This window comes from Aythya ferina, assembly GCF_964211825.1.
Source record: "Aythya ferina genome assembly, chromosome: 3".
Classification (NCBI taxonomy): domain Eukaryota; kingdom Metazoa; phylum Chordata; class Aves; order Anseriformes; family Anatidae; genus Aythya; species Aythya ferina.
This window is the reverse complement of record NC_140298.1, coordinates 12760356-12782849: the sequence shown is the minus strand read 5'-3', so window position 1 is coordinate 12782849 and position 22494 is coordinate 12760356. Positions and strand designations below refer to the sequence as shown.

The following is a 22494-nucleotide window of genomic DNA, read 5'->3' as shown; positions in this document are numbered from 1 at the left end:
TTATTAATACTGGCATCACCAGAGTTTGTGTCCCTGGAGTTTTATTTCCCAGTGTGCAGCAGATAGCATGAGAAAGGAAGCACACACACAGGGACAGAGCTGTTCAAACAAGCTTTCCAACATACAACATCCAAGCACCCACAGCTGATGCTCCAAAGGCAGCAGTTCAGCACATGTTTGCTGCCCGGGGACATGGTAGATAGCATAGATACAGGGAGGTGGCATTCAGAAGACAGCACGTGGACACGGAACAAGGCAGGTCTGCAGAGGCACGTGGCTTAATTAAAAATTGCAACTTTTCTATAGATTGCTTTTGGCAATTTACACGAGTTAAGGGAGAGACTGCTAAAAAAAAAAAAAAAAAAAGCTTCACAACTTCTACTTTGAGAGAAACTGCAAAAGCTAGAGGCGTCTAAGCATCCAACTTCAAAGACATAAGTAGGTTGTCTCCCCAGCTGCACAGGGGGTGGACTGGATTTGGGAGTGTTGAAGCCCCCTTTGCAGATGTTGGCTCAATGAGTTTGCCTGTTCTGGGTCTAGCTCCTTACCTCCTCTGTGCTTTGGTTGCCCACCTTTGCAGGACCATACACAATGAGCGTTTCTTCTGGCCCAGCATGAGTTCATTGAGTCGCACACTCCCCTCCTGGCCCCTGGTTTAAATTATGGAGACATCCTTCCCCGTGGACTTCCCAACATGCAGTATTTGTATGCTGGAGAGCAAAACCCATCTTGCCCAGCACTGGAAACCTCATAAAGTAGGGCTTCTGCATACAAGACATGGCAAATATGCAATGGCTGTAGTTGTTTCCCCACCTCTGTCACACCCCCAGAAAAGAAAAGGGGCTTTGAGTCTGGCAGGCAACTCCTTCCACACGCACACACTTCTCAAGGCAGCAGTGAAAGATCATTTTGTTGTAAGATCACAGTGCTATTAAAGAAGATGCTGTAAACTCCTGCAATATGGCCAACCACGTATCTGTGGAAGCGTCTCTCCATTCAAGAACAGTTTCTAAAAATGACAGCAAACACCTGCAACAGACACCCATACTCACAATGCCCTAAGAAGCCAGTGCTTATTGGAAATGGTGACAGACAGGTATATTTGGGGAACAAAGGGATGCCAGAGCTATTAGAGCCTCCAGATAAGTGACTGCCCTGCTGAGTGGGGGGAGGAAACGGCAGTCTGTGGAAAATTCCCTCATGGGAGAGGGTGCAAGTGATGCTTGTCTCAACATAAGAGGACAAGGCGAAGAGATAAAACAAGAATTTAAGGAAGCTCTTAGTGGGAAAAGAGTGAGGGTGAAGGAGGAGGCATCCGTACACAATCTTCTAAAGAAAGATCTTTATCTCTTCAGTGTCTGGGAGCCTGGACAGAGTCCTCCATCTGTGACAGCCAACAGAGGATGTCAGCGTATCATACTCACTGAAGAAAGCATCACAGTGACAAGATCAGTGTTAAGACCTTAGCATATTATCACTCAGACTCCCAGATTTGGGCTGGCAAGGACCCATCAAGGTGAAAGCAGCTGGCAAGAGAAGCCTTTCCCACCACTGAAAAACTCCTGCAACGCTTGCACAGAAGGATTCTTGCCCATCTCCCAGGTTTAAAGCAGGACTTTCTTCTGACAGCGCAGTGATAACAGAACTCACACAGCCTCTACCTCCCAGCAGCCCGGGGATGCTGCTCCTCTGAGCCCCTGGAGAATCACTGTTGATGTCATCTCAGGCAGGGCAAGAGCAGCAATATAGACAGTTCCGCAGCTAAGGCACTCTGCTCAGCAGTTGGCATGGTGTTTGAAGGAGATGCCAGCATATGTCCCTCTTCTCGCTTTCCTTTATTTTGTGATTCTCCAGGAATAAGCCTGCTTTACTCTTACTCCCGTGCTCTGCCCAAGTCATACGAGCAAGACTGGGGAAGCTCCGTGTGCTCCACGCTCAGAGCAACTGGTGCAAATGGAGAAGAGCAGAGGAGCAACTAGCTTTGCTCCTCATACAGGTGCAGTCAGACTGTCTGACCACTGCAAAACAACAGGGAGGGAAGCATGCACAGTTTTAGCAGTGACAGGGCAGCTCAGGGTGTCCTCCCTCACTATGAACATTGCATTTGCCCAGCACTGTTAGAAAAAAACTCAACCTAAGAAATTACAAAGAAGGATATAAGGGATCACCTGCTCTGATATTCACCATAAGGAAGGTATCTGGATACCAAATACAGAAGTTATCATGCCTAGAACTAACTCTGCAAGTTTCTTCTCTTAAGCCATCACTAATGGGATCAGAAAACCAGAATCTGCATACAACATGACCACCCGATATCTAGGTAAAGAGATGGCATTTCCACATCAAAGACTAGGATGCTTGTTTCTGCCAGCACACCTAGCTGGGGCACATCCCACTTTCTTTCTCCAGCAGGCATTATCATTCCCTTTAAACCAGCAAGAAAAAAAATCCCATTAAACCTATTCCCTGACCAGTCTGATAGATTCAACACAAGAGTACGGTTTGAAGAAAGCCTGGACATCTCCACTTCAACCTCCCACTAGAAACAGGACTATCACAAAGATCAGAAGAGAGCAGCCACAGCTTTGGAGGGAGACACAAAGTGGGGAGATGTCCCAGACAAGGGAGTGAAATAGCTTTTATATAATTAAATTGCATAATTTCCTTCCAAAATAACTTTTATGTAATTAGTCTGTCCAGGTTTAGTTTCCCTCCTGGACTGACTTCCTACTTTTACACCCTCCCAGAAAATCTCTGTTGTTTGGTTTTCTTTGCTTTCCTTTTCCAGGGCTTGCCTGTCCCCAGTTTCCCCAGGCATAGCGTCTCAGTCCCCAGTAGTTCCAGTGGGTTTGGATTAGGTACCAACCTTGTTCGTGTTCAAACCATCTGTCTTCCCTAGTGACTTGCAGTCTCCTGATGAGGCTCCTCCTCCTTAGATGCATAACTTTCTCCCAAAATTCTTCCTACTTTTTTTTTTTTTTTTTTTTTAAACACAGGACTTTCATTATTCTTACTGTCCTAAAAAAAAAAAAAAAAAAAAATCACAGGAAACTGCTTCGGCATAAGACAAAGTGTGTGTGTGTAGTGGGGAGGTGCACCTTTTATTAGTTAAATGTAAAGGTGAAAAGAAAAAAATGCAGGGACAGTTCTTGAGCCTGAAAAAGGGGCTCCCCCAGAAATTCGACATGGAAGAGACAGCCATTTTTGAGCACAGTTCTGGCTTTTTCCTCTTTCAAACCTCATTTTCCCTGTATCCACAGAGGTAAGGCCACAGATGCTGCCAGGTTTCACCCCCGGCTGCTGCCTTTTCAAAACTGTTTGCTTTGGGCTTGCAGACTTCGATTAGTGAGCTGAAGTAATGGATATAAGACAGGTGTAGGAGTTGTTTGCTCCTCACTGCCATGCTGCTTCATTGCTCAGAGTCTACTTCTTGTTGTAATTGGGATATTAAACTGTTCAGTGGATAACTGTATGCTTGAAGAGGAGGCTCTGGAGAGGGTTGATGGTTTAACTACATGACACTACTGAATAACATTCACTTGTTATTTCTCTCCTGCTCCTTGTTCCCATCCTTACCTGGGAAACTCCTTGTCACATACATTTCTTTCTCTTTTGTCTCAAAAAAAAAAATAAAATAATAAAAAAAAAAAGAGTACTAATACACATGACACCTACCGTATTAAGCATGGATGATGTAACATCACAGAAAGGTCTAAGTGGGCAGAGATCTCTGGTCCAGCCTCCCACTCACAACATGAAAGTTAGGTCAGGCTGCTCATCTAAGTCAAGCTCTGAGTATCTGCGAAGATGGAGACCCCATAGCCTTCCTAGACTCATTCCAGCACTGCACCTCTCTCAAGGAGAGACTTTTTCTTCCTCCTCATGTTCAATAAGAAACCCTCTTCCTAAAGCTAATGATTCCACAGTGAGCCTCAGAGCAGCCTGGCTCTGTCAAGAACCAGAAAATGAAAGCTTCTGAAAGGAGAAAAATTCAGTATGCAGAATACATGAGCCCCTTGCCTTTCCTGTATCAAGGCAGATTTTTTCCTTCCTCTCTTCCTTCAGTATTATCCTGAAACGGAGCTGCACAAAGCTCTTAGAGCACAGGGTGGCAGTTCTGAAAGGTGGAAGGATTCAGGTAGAAATAAAAGCAAAACAGAAAACCTGAACAGATTTTCCCCTCACTGAAATGCTTTCCAAATGTTGTCCTTCAATACACCATGAAAACTAACCTTTTCCTTTTGGAAAATGCCACTGAATAAAAAAGCGTTAAGCCTTTGAACTTCAGAAAATGGAAACAACTGACTCACTTCCATTTGGTGATGTGTTTTAGCTGTTCTGATGGGAAGAGAATTAAGAAAGAACTTAAAGATTTCTGAAGGGCAAGAAATAATCAAAAAGTTATCAGTCATTTTAAACATCTAACTGCACTAATCCTGAACAACAAAACGATAGGAATACATTCCCAACTGCAAGAAACTTCCTTAAAAATCGAGTTAACTATAACCAAAAGAGTAGTTGATTTCTTAAACGGGTATTTTAAACACACCTGTAAATGAGGCATGTGCTCTCAGAGGCCATCTCTGAAGCTTGCTGAAGAAAATATGTTATATTTTAAGACTTGCTATGTGCCTTAATTTCACCATCTGCTCTGCATGCTTTTTTTTTTTGTTGTTTATTATATCAAGGAACAGGTCAAAGCCTTTGTCTTTCCCTGAAGCACAAGGAACCCAAATATATTTTCTCCTAATTACTTACATCAGATTCTCTGGTCTTTGGATATTGAAGAAGGCCACTGACTGTGGTAAACAACTTTCCAGCAGCAGCGCACCTTACCCTGTGGACCTCTAACAACTAGCCCCAGAAGGGAGAAGACTGAAGACCCACAGTACTGCTCAGAAAAAGCATGGGGAGAAGAGAAAGGAAACTTCCCAGAGACAGGAGAGGATTCTAGGAGTTTTTAAAGGGCTCCTTGAGAACTTCTGGTCATAGGTAAAATGTCGAGTCCTCATTTCAGAGCAATTTTAGCATGAGTTTTGAAGAGCAAGAGTATGACCACTTTCAGCTCTGTGCCAAGTCAAAGGGTGTGGAGTGCTTTGTGCTGAGGCAAGGCCATGTTAGGAGGAGGAGAAAAAAAGATTACCTGTGGACCCAGACATGCCCAGGGACTATAGCAAAGATTTGCCAAGGCAGACACATAGCTCGTGCTTCACTGACCCTTCAGAGAACAGTGGCCTTGTTCACAGGCTAGTCTCATGCCCAAGTGTTTTGCTGGATCTATACCTTTGTCATACAGATATTTGGGACAGGATGTTACACCTCTGTTTTGTCGACCTAATCTCCACAACTAAAGTCCTGTCAGTGCCAAAGGATAACAAGAATTTAACATCTACCCAGTGCTTGATGCTAAACCTTTAAGATAAGCAGGAATCTCTTCCTCTTTGAAGGAAGCGAAATAGAATACACACAAGTTTAATCGAGGCACCAGAAGCTCTATATCTACAAGGCCAGATGGGATTGCCTTTACATGATTAGAGATCAAACACGTATTTCACTATGTTTGTTGTCCCCTTAATGTGGGAACCAAAAAAGAGAAAACCAGATCACATTCTGGGGAGGTTCATTACTGAATTAAAAAAAGCCAAAAAAAATCACTTAATAAAACTTTAGTAATATAGCCTCCCATAGACTCATTTGCCTCAACTTCCCCTTTAAACGAACTTTCTGTGAATAGAAACGTAGGATCAGATAGCACAATAAAGACCACCTTTATCAAGGGAGCTGGCGAGCTCCAGTATTTTACAGAAGATAACACTGAGCTTTCGTGGTAAAGATGAATAACTGCAGCAGGAGGTGGCAAAATACTGCATCACACTGTCCTAGTTAATACCAAACCTGACGCATCAACGGTGTGACAAATGGCAAGCTTTCCAATCATTCTGCAGCTGCCCGTGATTGTAGGCAGCTTAATACTGCTGCAAAAATTGTGCCAAAGCACACATTCAGCTGGCCTCTGCACCATGAACTACATAACAACCCTAATTAACAACTGCAATCCCCTTCTTTGGTGGGGTTTCTCTAAAAGCTTTTGTACTCTGTACCCCATTGTAACACATTGGAACATCTGTGAGAAGGAGAAAAGATTAGTATTTGGCCAAGGAAGAAGAAACAGAGGTATTCCCATTTTGAACCAAGAAGCAAGAGACAAGCTTACAAACTGAATTTAACTAGGCAAGAGGGAATCCCGAGCTCTACAGTGCTCTGAGTACTAAGCAGTTCAGAGAAACAACCTAAATCCTAAAGAATGTAAAGCCTGGGCCTATTGGGCTACATATTTCCTTCTGTTTGGTGAATCTAAGGACCAGCATTATCTTGCTGACTAAACAGCACTAGACCCGATGAAATTATTGTATGGAAGGTGACAAGACCATCACCTACCTAAGCCCTACATTTCATGTGTTTAGTGCCTGCCTATATGGTAAGTTCAGGCTGTACCTACAACCTACCCCGTCCCTTTCAGGTTCACGTATATATCCTTGTAATGCTTGGGGCTACACCAGCTTGCAGACTGCTCTCATTCATAGACTGCACGTGATTCAGATAAGCCAAGTAGCCCGTGGGCTGAGGCTCTGAAGATTCTCAAGCCCGTTAACACTACATGCTCTATTAACACCTGGCACACAGCATAGCACACAGACTCATGCAAGCTGTTCATTTTTTCAGCAGGAGCAACCAGAAGAGCCATAGGCTGAGTACCATTAAGTTTTTTTCCCTCCTGTAGAATCATAGAACTACATAGGTTGGTATAGACCTTTAAGATCATCAAGTCCAACTATCACTTAACACTACCAAGTCCCGTCACTAAACCATCCCTAAGCACCACATCCACACATCTCTTTAAAATACCTCCAGGGATGGCAGCTCCATCACTTCCCTGGGCAGCATGTTCCAATATCTAACCAGTACTTCCACGAAGAAATCTTCCCGACACCTAATCTAAACATTCCCTGGCACAACTTGAGGGCCAGTAGCACAAACAGGTCTAAGAGGAAACATTACACAGAGAAGCAGTTGAAGGACATCAGAAAGAAGAGACAGAAATATCCCTCATACTAGACACCAGAGAAGCAACTAGAGAACAGAATGAGAAGCAGCAGGAGAGGAAATCAAGAAGCAGAGAGCCTAAGGGCCTCTGAAACAAAGAGCAAAAAAATTGAGGTGGATGAGAAACTGCATCAGAGAGGAGGAAAAAGCATTGGCTGTGCTCAGATAATGGCATGATACTTCACTGCAACAGCAGAGACTGCGTCTTCTTTCTCCTTTGCAACAGATGACCTCCAAAACATCCTTCACTTCTTGCACGGCAAGAGTTGCAAGAGATTAGCAATGGCAATATGAACATTTTAGGCAGATAACTTCTTTTCCAAGCATCCCACATGCAACGGATGAAATAGGAGGAAAGTAACAACAAAATTAGTAAGTAATGGAGAACAATAAAGATAACCCACTGTGCATAATAAGAAAAAACAAAGCAAAAAAAACATTTGCTGCATTACCACTGCGTGAAACGAGAAAGCTTCCTGTACCACTGAGAGCAGTCTTTTGAAAAATCAGCCGCACTCAGCTCTTTGATTTTGTATTTAATTCTATATCCCTACTTTGAGAAAAATACCTCGCTTCCGAGCACTACACAAGGCAGCGTGAATGCAATTCTCCCTATCAAAGGCGCAGATTGGTTGAAGAAGTCAGCTTGAGTTCATTGCTTTGAAGCACCAAGGTAAATTTAGTTACCCTGAGAAACTTTGCCGTAGAGCAATCAGGAGACAACTTCGAGTTGAAGGAGGGTCACTAAAAAATCATCCAGACTGAGAGGCACACACACACACACAAAGAAGTGTCCTGCCTAACCCATCACGCCCTCCTTTGTCAGCCCACCCCAAGAAAGAGAAGGAAGGGAGGCAGCAATTACAACTCCAGCTCCAGCGCTCTGGCACAAATACCATAATCATTCAGAACAAGAGGGATGTATTCAGTTCGCAAGCAGCCACTCCACCATAATTGCAGCAATAATTTTAAGGAACTTGGCCCCCATGTGTCACCTCCAGCAGCTTTGTTTAAAAAAAAAAAAAAAAAAAAAAAATCAGTCTGAGCATTATGGGCCTCGTGCAACAATAGTTTTAAGAGCAAATGCAGAGTGATGATTAGCTGGGCACAAAAGCATCTGGGGACTCCCTGGTGGTGCTAATATACCACACCCCCCTACCCTGTAACAACAGGTCTCAAATGATTGATGGCTTAGAGAGACATTTAACACCCCCTCCCCTCCATTTCTAGAAATGACATTTCACTTAATCCTGTGAAGCAAAAGCTCCCATGCTGGGAGTGTGAGTAATCAGAGATGCTCTGGAGTTTGGGACTCAAACCGAACACTACGGTAACAGAGTTCAAGCCAGCAGTTGCACTCAGGCTTGCAATCCCCTTCAAGACTCAGACTCCTTCAAATTGTCAGAGACCCCTCATCTCCAACTCTCCCCTTGAAAGTGTTATTTCTACAGAAGGGTGCATGCCCATGACCCCAGGGAAGGGCAATTTCCCCCTCCCAGCCACGTTTTTTTCTAGACCTGGAAGTGATAATCTGAGTGACAGCACCCTGCAGGTCTAGGGAAGTTTAGATGAAGGTGCCTGAGACAGAGAACAAGCTACAAACCAACCATTCAGCATCCCCCTTCTCTTCTACACACATGGTGGTGACACCCAGTATGCCCATCAGCATCAGCAAAGCCCAGGCCCTGGGTCACCAGGTTGCAGTGACACCCATCCCTATGCTTAGGGGCACCTCTTCCCCTGAGGACGGAGTGAATGACATGTTTTTTTAGGGGAAGTCTTGATCTTCTAGGTGATGATTACCACATGGCATGCTGGTTACAAAGAATTTGACCTGAACTACAGAGCTAAAGGCTAGTCCTCCTCCTGCCAGAGATCCCTCAAAGAACCTGTCTGTCCTCTGTAGCTTCAGGTGACAGCGAGATTTGATAATATCCAGCACATAGCCTGTGTTTTCAAACAGACTCCAACCTGTGAATGTAACAATTCAACAGAAGGGAGAGTTTTGGTTAATTTTCCCACCTGTTTCCAGCACGTGCAAAGTCATATAGTCCTCAGCAATGCCTGTCGTAACTGAAATTCCCTCAGGCTTCACCACCTTGCTCCTCTGGTCACCTGCTACAAAGTTTTGTGCCTCCAAGGTGTATAGCAGCCCCCCAGTATGGGTATTCTCACAATAAAAAGACCTTTTGGCAGAAAACAGAATATAAATGGATGAATAGTAAAATTTTCAGTTCAACATAACTACTGGTCAATGTCTGGAGTGCTTTATTTGTTCCTTTTGTTTCTCAGGGGAGATTTTAGAACTTTCTAGGTTTAATTTAAAAAGAAGACTACTCACATAGAATGCAAACAACTCCACTTTAATGTTGTTAATAAAAGCAGAGATTAATCTTTCATGAAAGCACTAGAAGGGAAATGCTAAAAGGAAAAATAGACTAATGCTAATTAACGTTTTTTACTCTCACTATTAAAACTTGAACAAAACCTCCTATTTTTCCATAAGATTTCATGCCAGAACAGAACAAGAGATTATCATATTTGACCTTGACTTTAACAAACTAAGGCCATCACCAAACTGCACCTTGTGCTACAGCAGGTAACTTGACAGACTGAAGATATCCAGTTGTGATTTAAAGACATCAGAACTGAAGGAAGTATTGGAAGGATTTTTACTCCAACATTTACTCACTATGGAAAACATGTAGCCAGTGTCCAGTTCAAATCTGCATAGCTCTGATGTTAGTCTTTTGTGTACCAAATTGAAGCATTGCTATTTCTTTGCATTTTCTCTCCGTAACATGTATCCATACAATAAACAAATTTTAAGTGTTTGATCAGAAGGATTTCTGCAACCCTTGAAATTTCTTCACAAAACACCAAAAGACATCACCAAACAAATTCAAACCTGCTTTATGCATGAGTCATCCTTCTACTCCACCGCGTCCCAACGCTGGCAAACGCCTGCTGCATCCCACTACAATAAAGCAACAGAAGTGACCAGGGCTTGTGCAGCAGTCTCACCGCTGTGCCTTGTGCCTAACGCTGCATTTCCAGCCACGTTCCTCCAGTCACTGTGTTCCTCCCATATAGCCACCCGGGCATGTCTCCATCTTATCATACGCTCCCTAATCTATTCCCCACAGAGCATCTCCTGCTGGGGAAGGATTCCCCATGCCCACAGCTGGCAGAAGGGTTGCCCTCCTGAGTCTAACAACACCTTCACGGTCCCCTCCAGCTCTGCTCAGGTCGAGGTCCTGAGTCCTTATAGCTGGGTAAATTCCCACCGCCCTTCTGCCTACACTCTGCCTTACATCAGGTAATTAGGTCAAGTTCAGCTCTGGGCAGCCTCCCAACATCCTTCTCAGTCACATACACACATACTTATTGGGGACAGCAAAAAATGGCCGTGCCAAGTCCCCATGCACCAAGCAGCTGCTGTGCTTGCACCAGAGGGGCCTGCAGTACGTCTGTCTTCTCTGGAGCTTGTAGTGACCCTGTGGCCATTTGAACCACGTGGAGCCAATCTCCAGCTCACTGCTGATAAAAAGAGATGCCTGTGAATACTTGCTAGGCACCATTTAGGGGCAAATCAGAAGGGCAGAGGGACCCTTGGTACATAAATGCAGTGAGGAGACTGTGGTGCAGAGCCCTTCACCCACCTGGAAGAACATCTGCAGCTTTCTCCCAGTGCAGCTTCAGTGATCTTGGCACTGTCAAAATGCTTTTTCAGTCCTTTTCCTGGGGCATGCTTCTCCAACAAAAATTCATTTTAACAGAATTTGGACGTGTTATGAAAGAGCAAGGATGGCTACAATAAAACTGATAGTGCACGCTCACTTTCCTATAGGGCCAGCTTTCTCCTACAGTTAATCATCTCTGGTGGCACCATGTCTGAGCAGATCTGAGCTGGATGCACAACTCAGAGCTCCTGACCAAAAGCCAGACCGCAGCCCTCACCAAAGCACTGCACCTAGCTGAAGGTGCCCAGCTGTGCTTCTGGGCTGCCCTTGCTGCCACCAGGCAGCCTGACACGGGCATAAGATTTTTTAGGATAGTGTTCCAGTGACTGCAGTCTGTCCTGAGACAGCAGGTGGAAAGGGTGTATTTGAAGGAAGAGAAAGTCACATACAACAGGGGCTAGCTGCACAACTTCACGCAGGAGTGGAAAGTACTTGGCCACTGCAGCAACAGGAAAAATACAAATGTTTCTTTGCAAACATCATTTTCCTGCCTTATCTAGTTCGTTAATAAGCCAATTTTTTTAACTATCGGAATTAATTCCAGCACATTTGCATCCTATTTTTTTTTTCTTTTCTACCATTCTGCACTGCATTACTCCCAGCTTCTCTTCATGTCTCCCAAGACGCTTGTTGCTGATCTCCCCTCACAGCTGGGACGGGCACAGCCTGCAGCTCCCCTGAATGCTGATCCCAGCCAGCCACCAGCTGACTCGAAACAGCACCAAAGTGCTGAGTCTATCAGGACTGTCTCTGGCCAGTAATCTTTCCAGTTTTCATAGGGAAAAAGAGTCATTAGCTTTGGGAACTCTGCTCATTTGTCTGATTGATCAAGTTTGTCAAACAAGATCAGGAATTATTGGGAGTGGATGAAAGACCAGACAACGATCACGCCAGCCTTATGTCTTTAGGAAAAGAGTCTGAAACAGTACTGCTAACACTAGAGAGCTGTGCTAATTTACACTAGCCCATTAATCCTCAGAGTCCCTCCAGACCACTGCTGGAAAGCACATGGCTTGCTTCTAGCAATGTGCTGGCACGAGTACCCATGGGTACCTGACTCAGCAGTCCTTCACCGAGTGTGTAAATTACGGAACAATCAGTCAATTTATTCAAGTGTGGAGAGTGGTGAAATACCCACTTATACCTCTCTGTGTTATTGATCTTGTCATGCTGCCAAGCAGACTTGAAATGACAGCTGCGCAATCAGGACACGAAAACAAGAACTGCTGCATCAGACGTTCCTTCCAGAGGCGTATTTAGAAAAAGGAAAGCACAAAATTGCAGCAGCTGGGAGGTTACCAAGCACTCTCTCAAACCTGCTTAGCTTGGTTTGCCCATCGAGAGGGCACATGCTCTGCAGCAACAGACACATATCCATGGCTAATGTGGTGATCCCAAACCCCTCACATGCTGGGTTTAAGTCCTTCCACAAAACAGGCAGGAGGAATCTGTAGATGGAACAGGCTCTGTTCATTGTCCCCAAATGATCATTGTCCGGTTTTCCCTGATCATCCCAATTAAAAGCATTTCTAGATAGCAGAGATGTTGAACTGCAGGTTTTCATAAAGATAAATCCCGTCTACTTCGTGAGGACAGGAAAGAGTCAGAGAACTTTAGGATTTTCACTGGAAATTTGCCCTGGAAAGGCAATACTAGCTACTGGTTATGGTGCTGGCCTGCACCTTCAGACACTGCTACAGCTCTATCAACCTCAGTCTGGGATGCTTGATGCAGGAAGACGTGTGTCTGAGGCACACAGCCTCCCCTGCTCCAGAACTGTTTCCTCGAGCATGTTCACCTGGGGCTCCATGTAGTGATCCTCTGGCTGATGGCATCAGAGGCCTGCATGGTCCTACCTGGAGAAGTATGTTTTACTGTGCAGGAAAAATAATATAAAGAAACAATTCCTTCATCCAGAGCTTCAGCTGTCAGAGTATTCCTGTACTCTAAAATCATTCTTCTGTATTTAACAAATATATTTATCCATTTTAATTGTTGCAGTGTGACAGGGTGCTCGGTCCTGGCTGATAACCTCAGTTTTCATCTCCAACTGTTTTGTGCAACTGCACCACAGCCGAGAAAGGGACCAAAACTAATCCTCACGCACGAGTTCCACAGTATTCATTTTTGCTTCTCTATTATTTGTCCCCATTACAGAATTAGATCAGAAAGCCCAGTATTTCCACCTCCATAACCTTTCCAGATTGTAAAACATTTTCTATCTCATTGGAAAAACTGGAAGTTAGCTGGAGCATTAGGTTAATTAGGTAGTTCAACAGGGAGCAAGATCTGATCTTCTAGCATTTAAGCTCTTGATCTTGCAATACGTACTACTTATTAAAATTAAGGATCTTTTTATTATTTTTAATATTCCTTATCACCATAAAGTCCTGCAGTTAAAATGATTATTATGTATTCTGATACATGCTAGACTCACACAGCTCACTGGGAAGTGACAAAATTCTTGTTAAGAAGTTATCTAAATTCTGGAAGAGTGCCTAGAAGGACAGTTTAGTATGAAGAACATATAACTGCCAAACATTAACACCTTCCCCCCCCCCTCCCCCATTAACCCTGTTCATACTGAATCAATCAGGAAGCCGAACATGCAACTGCTCTACTTACCAGCAGCTAGATTTGAGAAAGGAGGGCAGCAGCCAGAAATTGAAAGCCAATTCAAACACAAATTGTGTACCACACCAATCAGAAATCCCATACCACAACATCACAGCTATCCCAGGCTCATGTTAAACCCCTGCACAGAAGTGAGCACCCAGAGGAGCAGACAGCTGTAACGGGAACAGGCCTTCTTCAGAGCAGAGAACTTGGCTACTCCCAGCTTTCGGACCACTACCTCAAAGCCTCCCAACTAAACACCTTGAGCTCTCCATGTCATCTTCTAGTCTACCCTACTGCTATCAAGAAATACTCAGATCTTTTCCCAACAACCTTCCTAAATACCTATTCTCCGTAAGTCATCCAACAAGTCACCCAGAAGTTGGAAATGTCCATGCATATATATGTTTTAAAAGCATCCTTTCTGCAGGGGGAAGATATATTCTACATGGAGGAAGACATCACACTGCACAACAGCTGTTCTGGTCCACAGGGGTCTGCAGCACTTGCTTTATTTTCTAAGTTTAGCCTGATGCACATTCTACCGGGCAGGAGAGCTGCATAGACACAGCGTAAGATTTCAGCAGAAATTCTTTACCATGCAGATGGTGAGGCACTGGCACAGGTTGCCTAGAGAAGCTGTGGATGCCCCATCCCTGAAGCTCAGGCTGGATGGGGCTTTGGGCAGCCTGATCTAGTGGGAGGTGTCCCTGCCCATGGCAGGGGCTTGGAACCAGAAGGTCTTTAAGGTCCCTTCCAGCCTGAACCATTCTGTGACTCTACAGGACTTGTACAATTGACCCCTGGCCCACACTCACCCAGATCCCCAAACCAGCTTGGCTTCACAACAGTTCCGTGGTGGTTTTCACAGAACTGATGAGCTGGAAACGAAGCCTGCTGGAGGCAGCTTTAGTCCCTGACCTTGGACAGGATAAATCCCCTAAGATGACTGCTTTCCTAGCCCTAAAATAACATCATCTCACCATCCCCATTCATACTCTGTGAGACTCTATGATCTTGAGGTCTCTTCCAACCTAGAAATTCTGTGATTCTGTGAAGTCCTGATGAATAAAAAAAAAACTCATCCTCTGAGGTTGGGTCTAGGCACTATTACTTACTGCTCACACTTACTTATCAATAATTAGGATAAAAAGCATAAATGCATCCACTCATATCAGAGATACATAATTTGGCAGCAGGGCAATAAGCAAATTAAATCAGACTGAAACATCCTTCAATTAATCTGGAGATCATCAAAACATTTGCAGTTCTGGATGTGCAAACACAACCTGCGCTTTTAGAAGTCTCATAGGACACTTAAAATTGCACTCTCGTTTTTCCTCAAGAGCTAATTTTGCCAATGTGAACTTTCTGAAGAGCGAGTTAACAGGACTAGCTCATTAGTCTGAACTGCTAAAAAGCTCCCCGCCCCTTTGCACCACAGCCTGCCCTTGCTCTGCTTGTGCTGGTCCTGGAGGAAGGAGAGCCTTGCAGAGGGTGGGCACAGAGGAGAACAAGGAATCAACCTTGAGTAATGTTCTAGAATCTAGGTTCCTACATTCCCCCAAAACCCTTCCCAAACTACTATATTGCCTTCCCTTCTAGATGTTAGAAGGAGGGACTGTCCCTATTCCCACTGGCAGAATCCTATAGCTCCCTGTGAGATCCAAGCACTGCCAAGGGCTTCCTTCCTTCCCACCCAAACTGTGTGCTGCTAATAAAACCAGTTGTTCCCCATACACACCACCCCTACAATCCCCCTTAAAATCCTGAGGACCTTCTCAGTTTAGACCAAAGAATACAATCAATGGCACTTCGGGGAAAAAAAAAATCCTACAGCGTGCATCTTCACAAGGACATGTCCCTAAGCGAGGAATGTGTCTGAATTTACATTTATTTATGTCCTTCTGGGGACAAGCAGTGAAGAGTCACTTTAATCAGGCCTGGCTGGATGATATATAAGCAGCTTACTTGCTAAGTGAAAGTGCTAGGGGTCTGAGTTTTCTCACTAGCACGAGATAACAAATCTAGCACGCACATGAGAGCACTGTGTTGATAGCACTGTCTCTACAGCATGAATAGGTTTAAGAAAGCTTTCGGCCTGTTTGTGGTTAACTACATGTGGATTTAGCAGCTGCCTATGTTCAGATTTACTACAAATTAAACTACATGACAGAGGGTGTAAAATAAGGCAGCCTGCAATATTTCAGCATCAGGCTTTGTGCCACTATATTTAAGGCTGTGGCAGAACTGCTTTCACCAGCATCCTTGTTCTGTGTCTGAACCAGAGATATTCATGATACAGCCAACAAGCTCACGGAAGCTTACTAAGAGTTCATGCCTTCCTCCCAAGGCTTTTGTTTTTTCCCCCCAAAGGTTTGCTTGGCAAACGCCAAAAATGCCACAAGCTATGCAGCAGGGCCTCTATCTGTTTACATCCCTTCTTTGCAGGTTGCCTCTGGATTAGGCTATGACAAGTTTTATGGAGCATAGTCTGAACAGTCTGAGCAGTTACCCCTTGCGTAGCTGGAAAACTGGCTCTTAACAGCGAAGCTGTCTGCAGAGATGCTGTACTGCTGGGGCACTGGCTGCAGCACACAGAGATGTCTCAGCGTGTCTTCTGATGAATGCTTTCTGAGGAAAAGGAAGCAAGCCCAGCAGGGCTGAAGCAAGACTGTAGTCCCACAGGGCAATTCCTTTCCCTCTCCAGCTTGTCTGGTGAGACTGAGCTGAGTCACTGGTGCACAGCACTGGAATGAGAATGCAACATCCCCTGCCAGGCTGCTGGCCTCACTCTAAGCTTGAGTTCAGCTTCACCTACCTGCTGAAATAACAGAGCAGACCCTGTCCCCCTTACAAATTCACACAGAAGTTCCCTCTCCCAGTGACTTGTCAGAGATCCCCACATTCCCAGGATGGACAACTCAAACCACATCTCTTCCTAATGTATCCTGAGCCAGGTACTTCCCCAGCCTTACCCCATCACCTCCAACACCTCCCCCAGGCACATTTGCTAGCAAAACTCAGAGTAGGATTGCTCCTTTCACACATGCTCTGGTTAAACCCCTGAGGTTGGGCACCACTGCTGCTATATTTGGCTGAACAGTGCTCTTTAAGATAACAGAGATGAAGAACAATAGCGTTGTAGAAATAAACTGGGCTTCCTATCTCAACAGCTAATAATACCTCAGTCATCCCTGCAAAGCCATGAAGCACAGAGATCAAAGCAAGGTCCTGATAAGAGCGTTTTCAGGAAAGACAGGAGTTTTCTAAGCCGTAGTTCTGGCTTGAGCAGACTATCCCAAGCAGGACACTTGCTATTTAAATACACCTGACTCCTCACCCTTTAAAATATTCACAGAAATACAAAATGCACAGAACATTTCTGAGCACTTTCTTTAAATTTTCTGAAATATTTCAGATATGTTTGACAATTTAAGATCCTTATTGAAGCCATGTAGAATTCCCAAAGATCTCTTTGTAACAATTTCACTCAAATCTGCACGTTCATTGGTATTCAGTGCACATCACTATATTTAGTTTTCAGGAAATATGACATTCATTCCACAGCAAGACTGGGAAAGAAATAGAAGAGTACCCTATTTCTTTATAATAAACCTGTTGCTCAAGTATTTCCATTGATTTTCCTCTATATAATAGATTTCTAAAGCACTGTAGGAATAAATCTAGGATCCAAACCAAGAGGGAAAAAAGTTTTTTTTTTTCTAGCAAACTTGAGTTTGGTCAGTCCATCAACCACTATGAAGAAAACAAAAAAAAATCCTTTTTACTGGCCTGATGAAGCGATGCACAGCAGTTCCTCAGATCTGTGTAGACCACCTGCAGGTTACACAAAATTCATCAGAAAGGCGTGAGAGTGGCTTCTTGGGAAGTGAAAACAATAAGACACTAAGTGTTCACAACATCTGCTACCATTTGCCGTTAATCACAGGCTTTCCCACTTCCAAGCCATGCATGGCAAGGTCCAGGGAGCAAATCTGGAGTGACCTTTTCCTTTTCACCAGGGTGCTGGGTAGGAGGCATGAGTTACAGGAGAGGACACAACAGCAGCTCCAGCCTCCCATCAAACTTGGCCCAAGACAGCTCTGCACCATGCCAAGACTGACCCATGAGTACCTGACTGCAGGAGTGAGGTCTAAGCTCATCTGACACCTCAGGGCATGGAGGGAGAGGCCATCAGTTCTGCATAAATGCCTTTTTTTTTTTTTTATGGATACCAAACCTTATTCAACAGTCTTATGCTGTATAGTTAAACACAGGCCTGCCTATATGGGTTAGAGAACTGCTCCAAGTACTCCCTGCCATTTCAATATGCAACACAAACACTTTCCAGCTCACATCTGCAGGTGCAATGCAGCACTAAGAAGAATCAGTGTTCTCAGTCTCCACTGGCTGCTTTTATTCTGTCCCCTTCAGTGGCCCTATAAAAAAGGTACACCTACAATTCATTCCCAAATCTGAATATATCACAAAAGCAAATGCAGGTGTTCCAGCTCATCCACATCTCATTTTTAATTAAATCACCTACTCTGAAAACATTCAAAAGGTTAAAAATAAAATTAAGCCCATCTTAATTTTACTTGGTGGAGATTAATCATATGTACTACAAACAGAGATCCTCATTAGTACTGTTTACAGTGCCCACCCATGACATGACAGAAGAGAGACAAGAAGTAATTTATTCTCACAAACACGCAAAAACACACACCTGAGTGTTCAGCACAAAATCCTGACCTATGAAGCAAGCTCATTTAGAAATTACCACAACAAAAAGTTCTAATTTGACAAATCGCACAAGGTTTAGTTCTCTCACTGCACCATATTACAGCAACTTTGCCACCCCCCAGTTGGTTTACATGAGCAGCTTGCTTCTCTGTCTCTATCTGTGGCAGTGGTTTTCAACCTCAGCTCAAGGATTCACGGACTTCTAATGGAGTCCGGACGGAACTAAGAAAGCATGGACACATAGTCTTCATGGATCCAAATCTGGAGATCTCCTAAGTGGTCTGGCCTTCTGAGGAAAGACTTAGCATTTGAGAAACTAGGGTAGTTGAAAAATCACCTGCTCAGTTTACCAGCAGAGGTTGGAGAGGCTAAGAGCAGCACCCTTCCTCACAAGATTGCTGCTCAGAAGGCATCTCCCATGCTTCCCCTCAAGCCAGGATGGGCAGAGCTGTATTCAAATTTGATTCTCAAAAACACCTAAACAAAAAAATTGGGATGGCCAAGTCAGGCCTGCTGGAGCAGGTGCCTTGCTAAGCTACTGACTGCAGCACTTATTTTAACTATTCACCCATTCTTAATTACCTGGAGGCTGTACCCTTGCTCTCAACTCAAGCGAACCTCATAAATAACTCCATGCTTTAAAGCACCTCATTAAGACCTGGATCTCCTTTTAGCAGTACTCCTATAAATCAACAGGCTTTCTACTAGAGTCAATAAACCACATGAGCAGGGGGTTAGTTCTTAGCACCTGGCTCTAATCCACCACTATTCTGGCTAATTGATATCTCTAAGTGAATAACTGTGTAGACATGGCCTTTGATGAGAAAGGAAGCTTAAATCTCTGAAAAACATTCCCAATTTTACTAACTCAGGCACCAGCCTTCCCAGAAAAGTTAGTCTTTTCCAAGCAACAGAGCAGAGGTATCTTTTGACAAAGCTGTTTTCTGGTTCTTCTTTTTCTACCAAAGACTGGAAGCGAAAAAGGGCTGGAGAAAGTTAACTAGAGCTTTTCTTTGAACAAATCCTACTTACCATTGTGGTGGGAAAATAATTGTGGCAGTTAACAAGTCTGGGAGAGATGGAGACAAGGAGTCCATCTCTCCCAGGAGTGAATACTTGATCTTGTTAACATATGAGTGATAGTCTCATTCTTAGGTAGAATGGACTCCAGAAAGCCAGCACACCTGGCTGTATTAACATTGATTTTTTTTTTTTCCCCTTCACCTCTTTCATTTCTTTGAAACCATGTAAGTCGGGTCTCTGCAATCACCTGGCAGAAAACAGGGAAGCAGAGGGAAGAAACCTACCTGAGCATTCTCTCACTATTACTGTAGTTAATAAAGCTCCTCTCTGACCTGTCTTAAATCGTGCTTGCATTATTACACGCTTGGAGTCCCAACATTTTCCAACACTATCAAGCCTGAAAACTCAGCAGCATCTTGCAAATGACCTTGAAAGGAAATGGTTTTACTTTGCCCGGCTCTGAGCAGAAAAGATTAACACTCTCTGCACACACCTCACAAAAGCTTTTTTAGCAGGCACAGCGGAGTTGAGTCCAATAAACAGCAAAGCCATGTTGTTGGCTTTTGTTGCAGACATCTACCAACTCCGTAAGACAGCAAGAACTTAAACTCTAGCCCCAGTCCTTCTCTCACAGATAACAGCAAACTTGAAAACACATCCCACCCGCAGCCATCTCTCACTCACTGTTTACAGTGTCCTAGAGAAAGGTAAGGCTGCTTTTTACACCCAGAAAATACAGTAATCAAGGAAGGTTCAGCCATCTCCTGGACTAAGATATCTCCAACTTCTCTTTTCCCTTTTCAAGGTTTCTTCAACTGTTTATCCAGGCTATCTAGGCATTGGGTGACTTCCAGCCCTGGGTAGCTGCAGTAATCATCTCCTGAGTGTTTAAACTCTGCCAACAATCGTTATTAGTTATTTATGCTCAAAATCGATTTATTCTCAACTAAACAGAAAGATACTGATGCCAGACATATTATTAACATACAAATGAAGCCTTATGCCTGGTGTCAAGCTTGGGATACTCTTGGGACACCACCTGATGCTAATAATCCAGAAGACAGCCTTGCAAGGCCCCACTTGAGCCACTGCACACAATGCATGTATGTGCAAGCCCGCCCAGCAGACGGCCTGTGAGCCTTTTCTCATTTAATAACAGTCTTTTAATAAAGAGTCATTTACTAAAACGGCCAATGAGTTATCTGACCACTATTTTTCATCTGCACAGCACTACAGAGAAGAAGAGAAACACCAACTCTCAGAATAATCTTGGTCCAAGAGAGACACGCAAAGCTGGAATCAAAGGCCACAAGCTGCAGTTTCCAATGAAAGTGAGAACCCTTGTCCCAGTGGACCATACCTGGGTGCCTTCCTTCTAGCAAAAAAATAAAAACAAACAAAAAACAACTCAGGGCCCCAAGGGAACAAGTGACAACCTAAACACAAGACACAGACAGTCAGAACAGGTGATCTGAAAGTCTCTTTAGGCTCAAGGAAAGCTTCCTCTGGTAAGTAGGTGGTCATAAATCAATGGGCAGCTTTCTGACTAAGGAGAGAGAGCATCAACTTAAATGACACTGACAAACGAGTCTGTTAGTTGTGCTTTGCTACACTGCCTTGTGTTTAGCTTCCCCTGAAATTTAAATGCATAAGATACTATTAATAAAGAGAAGAAGCCAGGTGTGAAATGAAATAATTCAGATGCAATACTTGATCACAAGATTGTTGATACAATGCAGAGGAAAGCTTATTCAAACAAAAAGCCTAAGACCACCTATGCAAAGCTATATCTAGGTGCAATACAAATCAGCTTGCCTTGAGCCATGCCACATCCCCTGCAAAGAACAGATTCACCATATTGATTGTAAGCTTCCATGAAGGAGTCAAGAAATTTTCTGTGCCACAGGTCTAACCCCTAAAGTCATGGCTACTCGTGCTTACCTGGTACCTCCCAGTAGTGTCACCCACTGGTAGAACTCAATACTTCCTTTTGTGGTTTTAGCATATACAGCTGGTGTGGCTTCTTCCTGTAAATCCTTCTCATTGACTTCATCGTCGACTGCCAATTCTTCATATCTGTTACTTGTTGGTACAGTTGAGGTAATAGATGGAAGAGAGTCATCCTGGTGCCACAAGTTACCAGAGACCACGATGCCTCCATCCCCAAGCTGTTTTCTTTGCTGTTGATGCCCTTTGTCTGGTAGTCCTTGAAGGCCTCTGCCACAAAGCTCTAAATTTCTTCTTGCAACCTTAAGCAATACTCTACTTCTTGTCTCCCCTCCCTATTACAGCATAGTCTGATGACATTCTCCTGCAGCTCCTCCACCCCATTGCCTGAGTGACTCCACCTGAGCACACCTAGCACAGGTGGATCTCCCACCCTCCTCCACCAAGGAGCATATGGGCTACAGATGTCACAGCCCTCCACCAGACCTGCAGGAAGCTCAGGCTGGCTGGCTACCTCCATTTGTCCCAGACTGTCCTGGCCATGTAGACAGTTCTTGGCTGCTGCAGAGCAAGGCCCTCACCTGGTCTTGACCATTAAGTTTGCAGATTATACTACATTAGGAGCAGCTGTTGACCCCTCAGTGGGTGGAGAGGCCTTGCAGAGAGATCTGCCAAAGTTCAAGAAGCATTTGGGCAATGAGCTTTAATTTTTAGGTAGTCCTGTGTGGAGCTAGGAGTTGGACTCAGTGGTCTTTGTGGGTCCTTTCCAACTTGGGATATTCTGTGATTCTGCAACCATGTTCCTAATGATCTCAAGGAACTAGTTGGCGTTGGAGATCTCAAGCTGCTGGGCAGGTTTATACAATAAAACAGGACAGACACTCAGGACTGCAGCCTGAGGCCACCAGCAAATGGAGAAGATGGCCGCCCTTGTCACATACAAATGAACCACAGCACTCCCACAGGGCCAGCTCTGTGCAGCTCCCCACAGCTCGTACACAAGAGCCAGCACTGCCCAACTCTTATTAGACCTTCTGCCTGCAGCTACTGCCTCCATATGCACAGGGTGTGTGTTGGGGCCCAGAAACCAGAAAACATGGCTGTGGCCGGAAACACAAGGAAAGCACTCCCTGTAACCTCACCAACATCTAGAGAAAGTAAACTGGATTCACAGCCTAAACTGTACCCTCTCAGATCTTCCCTGGTAGCAGAAATACCTGGCCATGATTTCTGATCTCATGGACAGCAAAATCCAACCCTACTTGCCTCACTGTCTTAGATCTGCATGGCTTTAATATTTTTTTTCTTCTTTTTT

General features: G+C 44.3%; 1 long non-coding RNA gene across 1 annotated transcript; it reads right to left on the bottom strand.

Moving 5' to 3' along the window:
• Nucleotides 1–15506: 15506 nt before the first annotated feature.
• LOC311434366 lies at nucleotides 15507–22469 on the bottom strand. The gene is made up of 3 exons (XR_014691434.1): nucleotides 21174–22469; nucleotides 17255–17303; nucleotides 15507–16280 (listed from the first exon to the last, which is right to left on the bottom strand). It is a non-coding gene; the product is annotated as an uncharacterized lncRNA (long non-coding RNA).
• Between the last annotated feature and the right edge of the window lie 25 nt (nucleotides 22470–22494).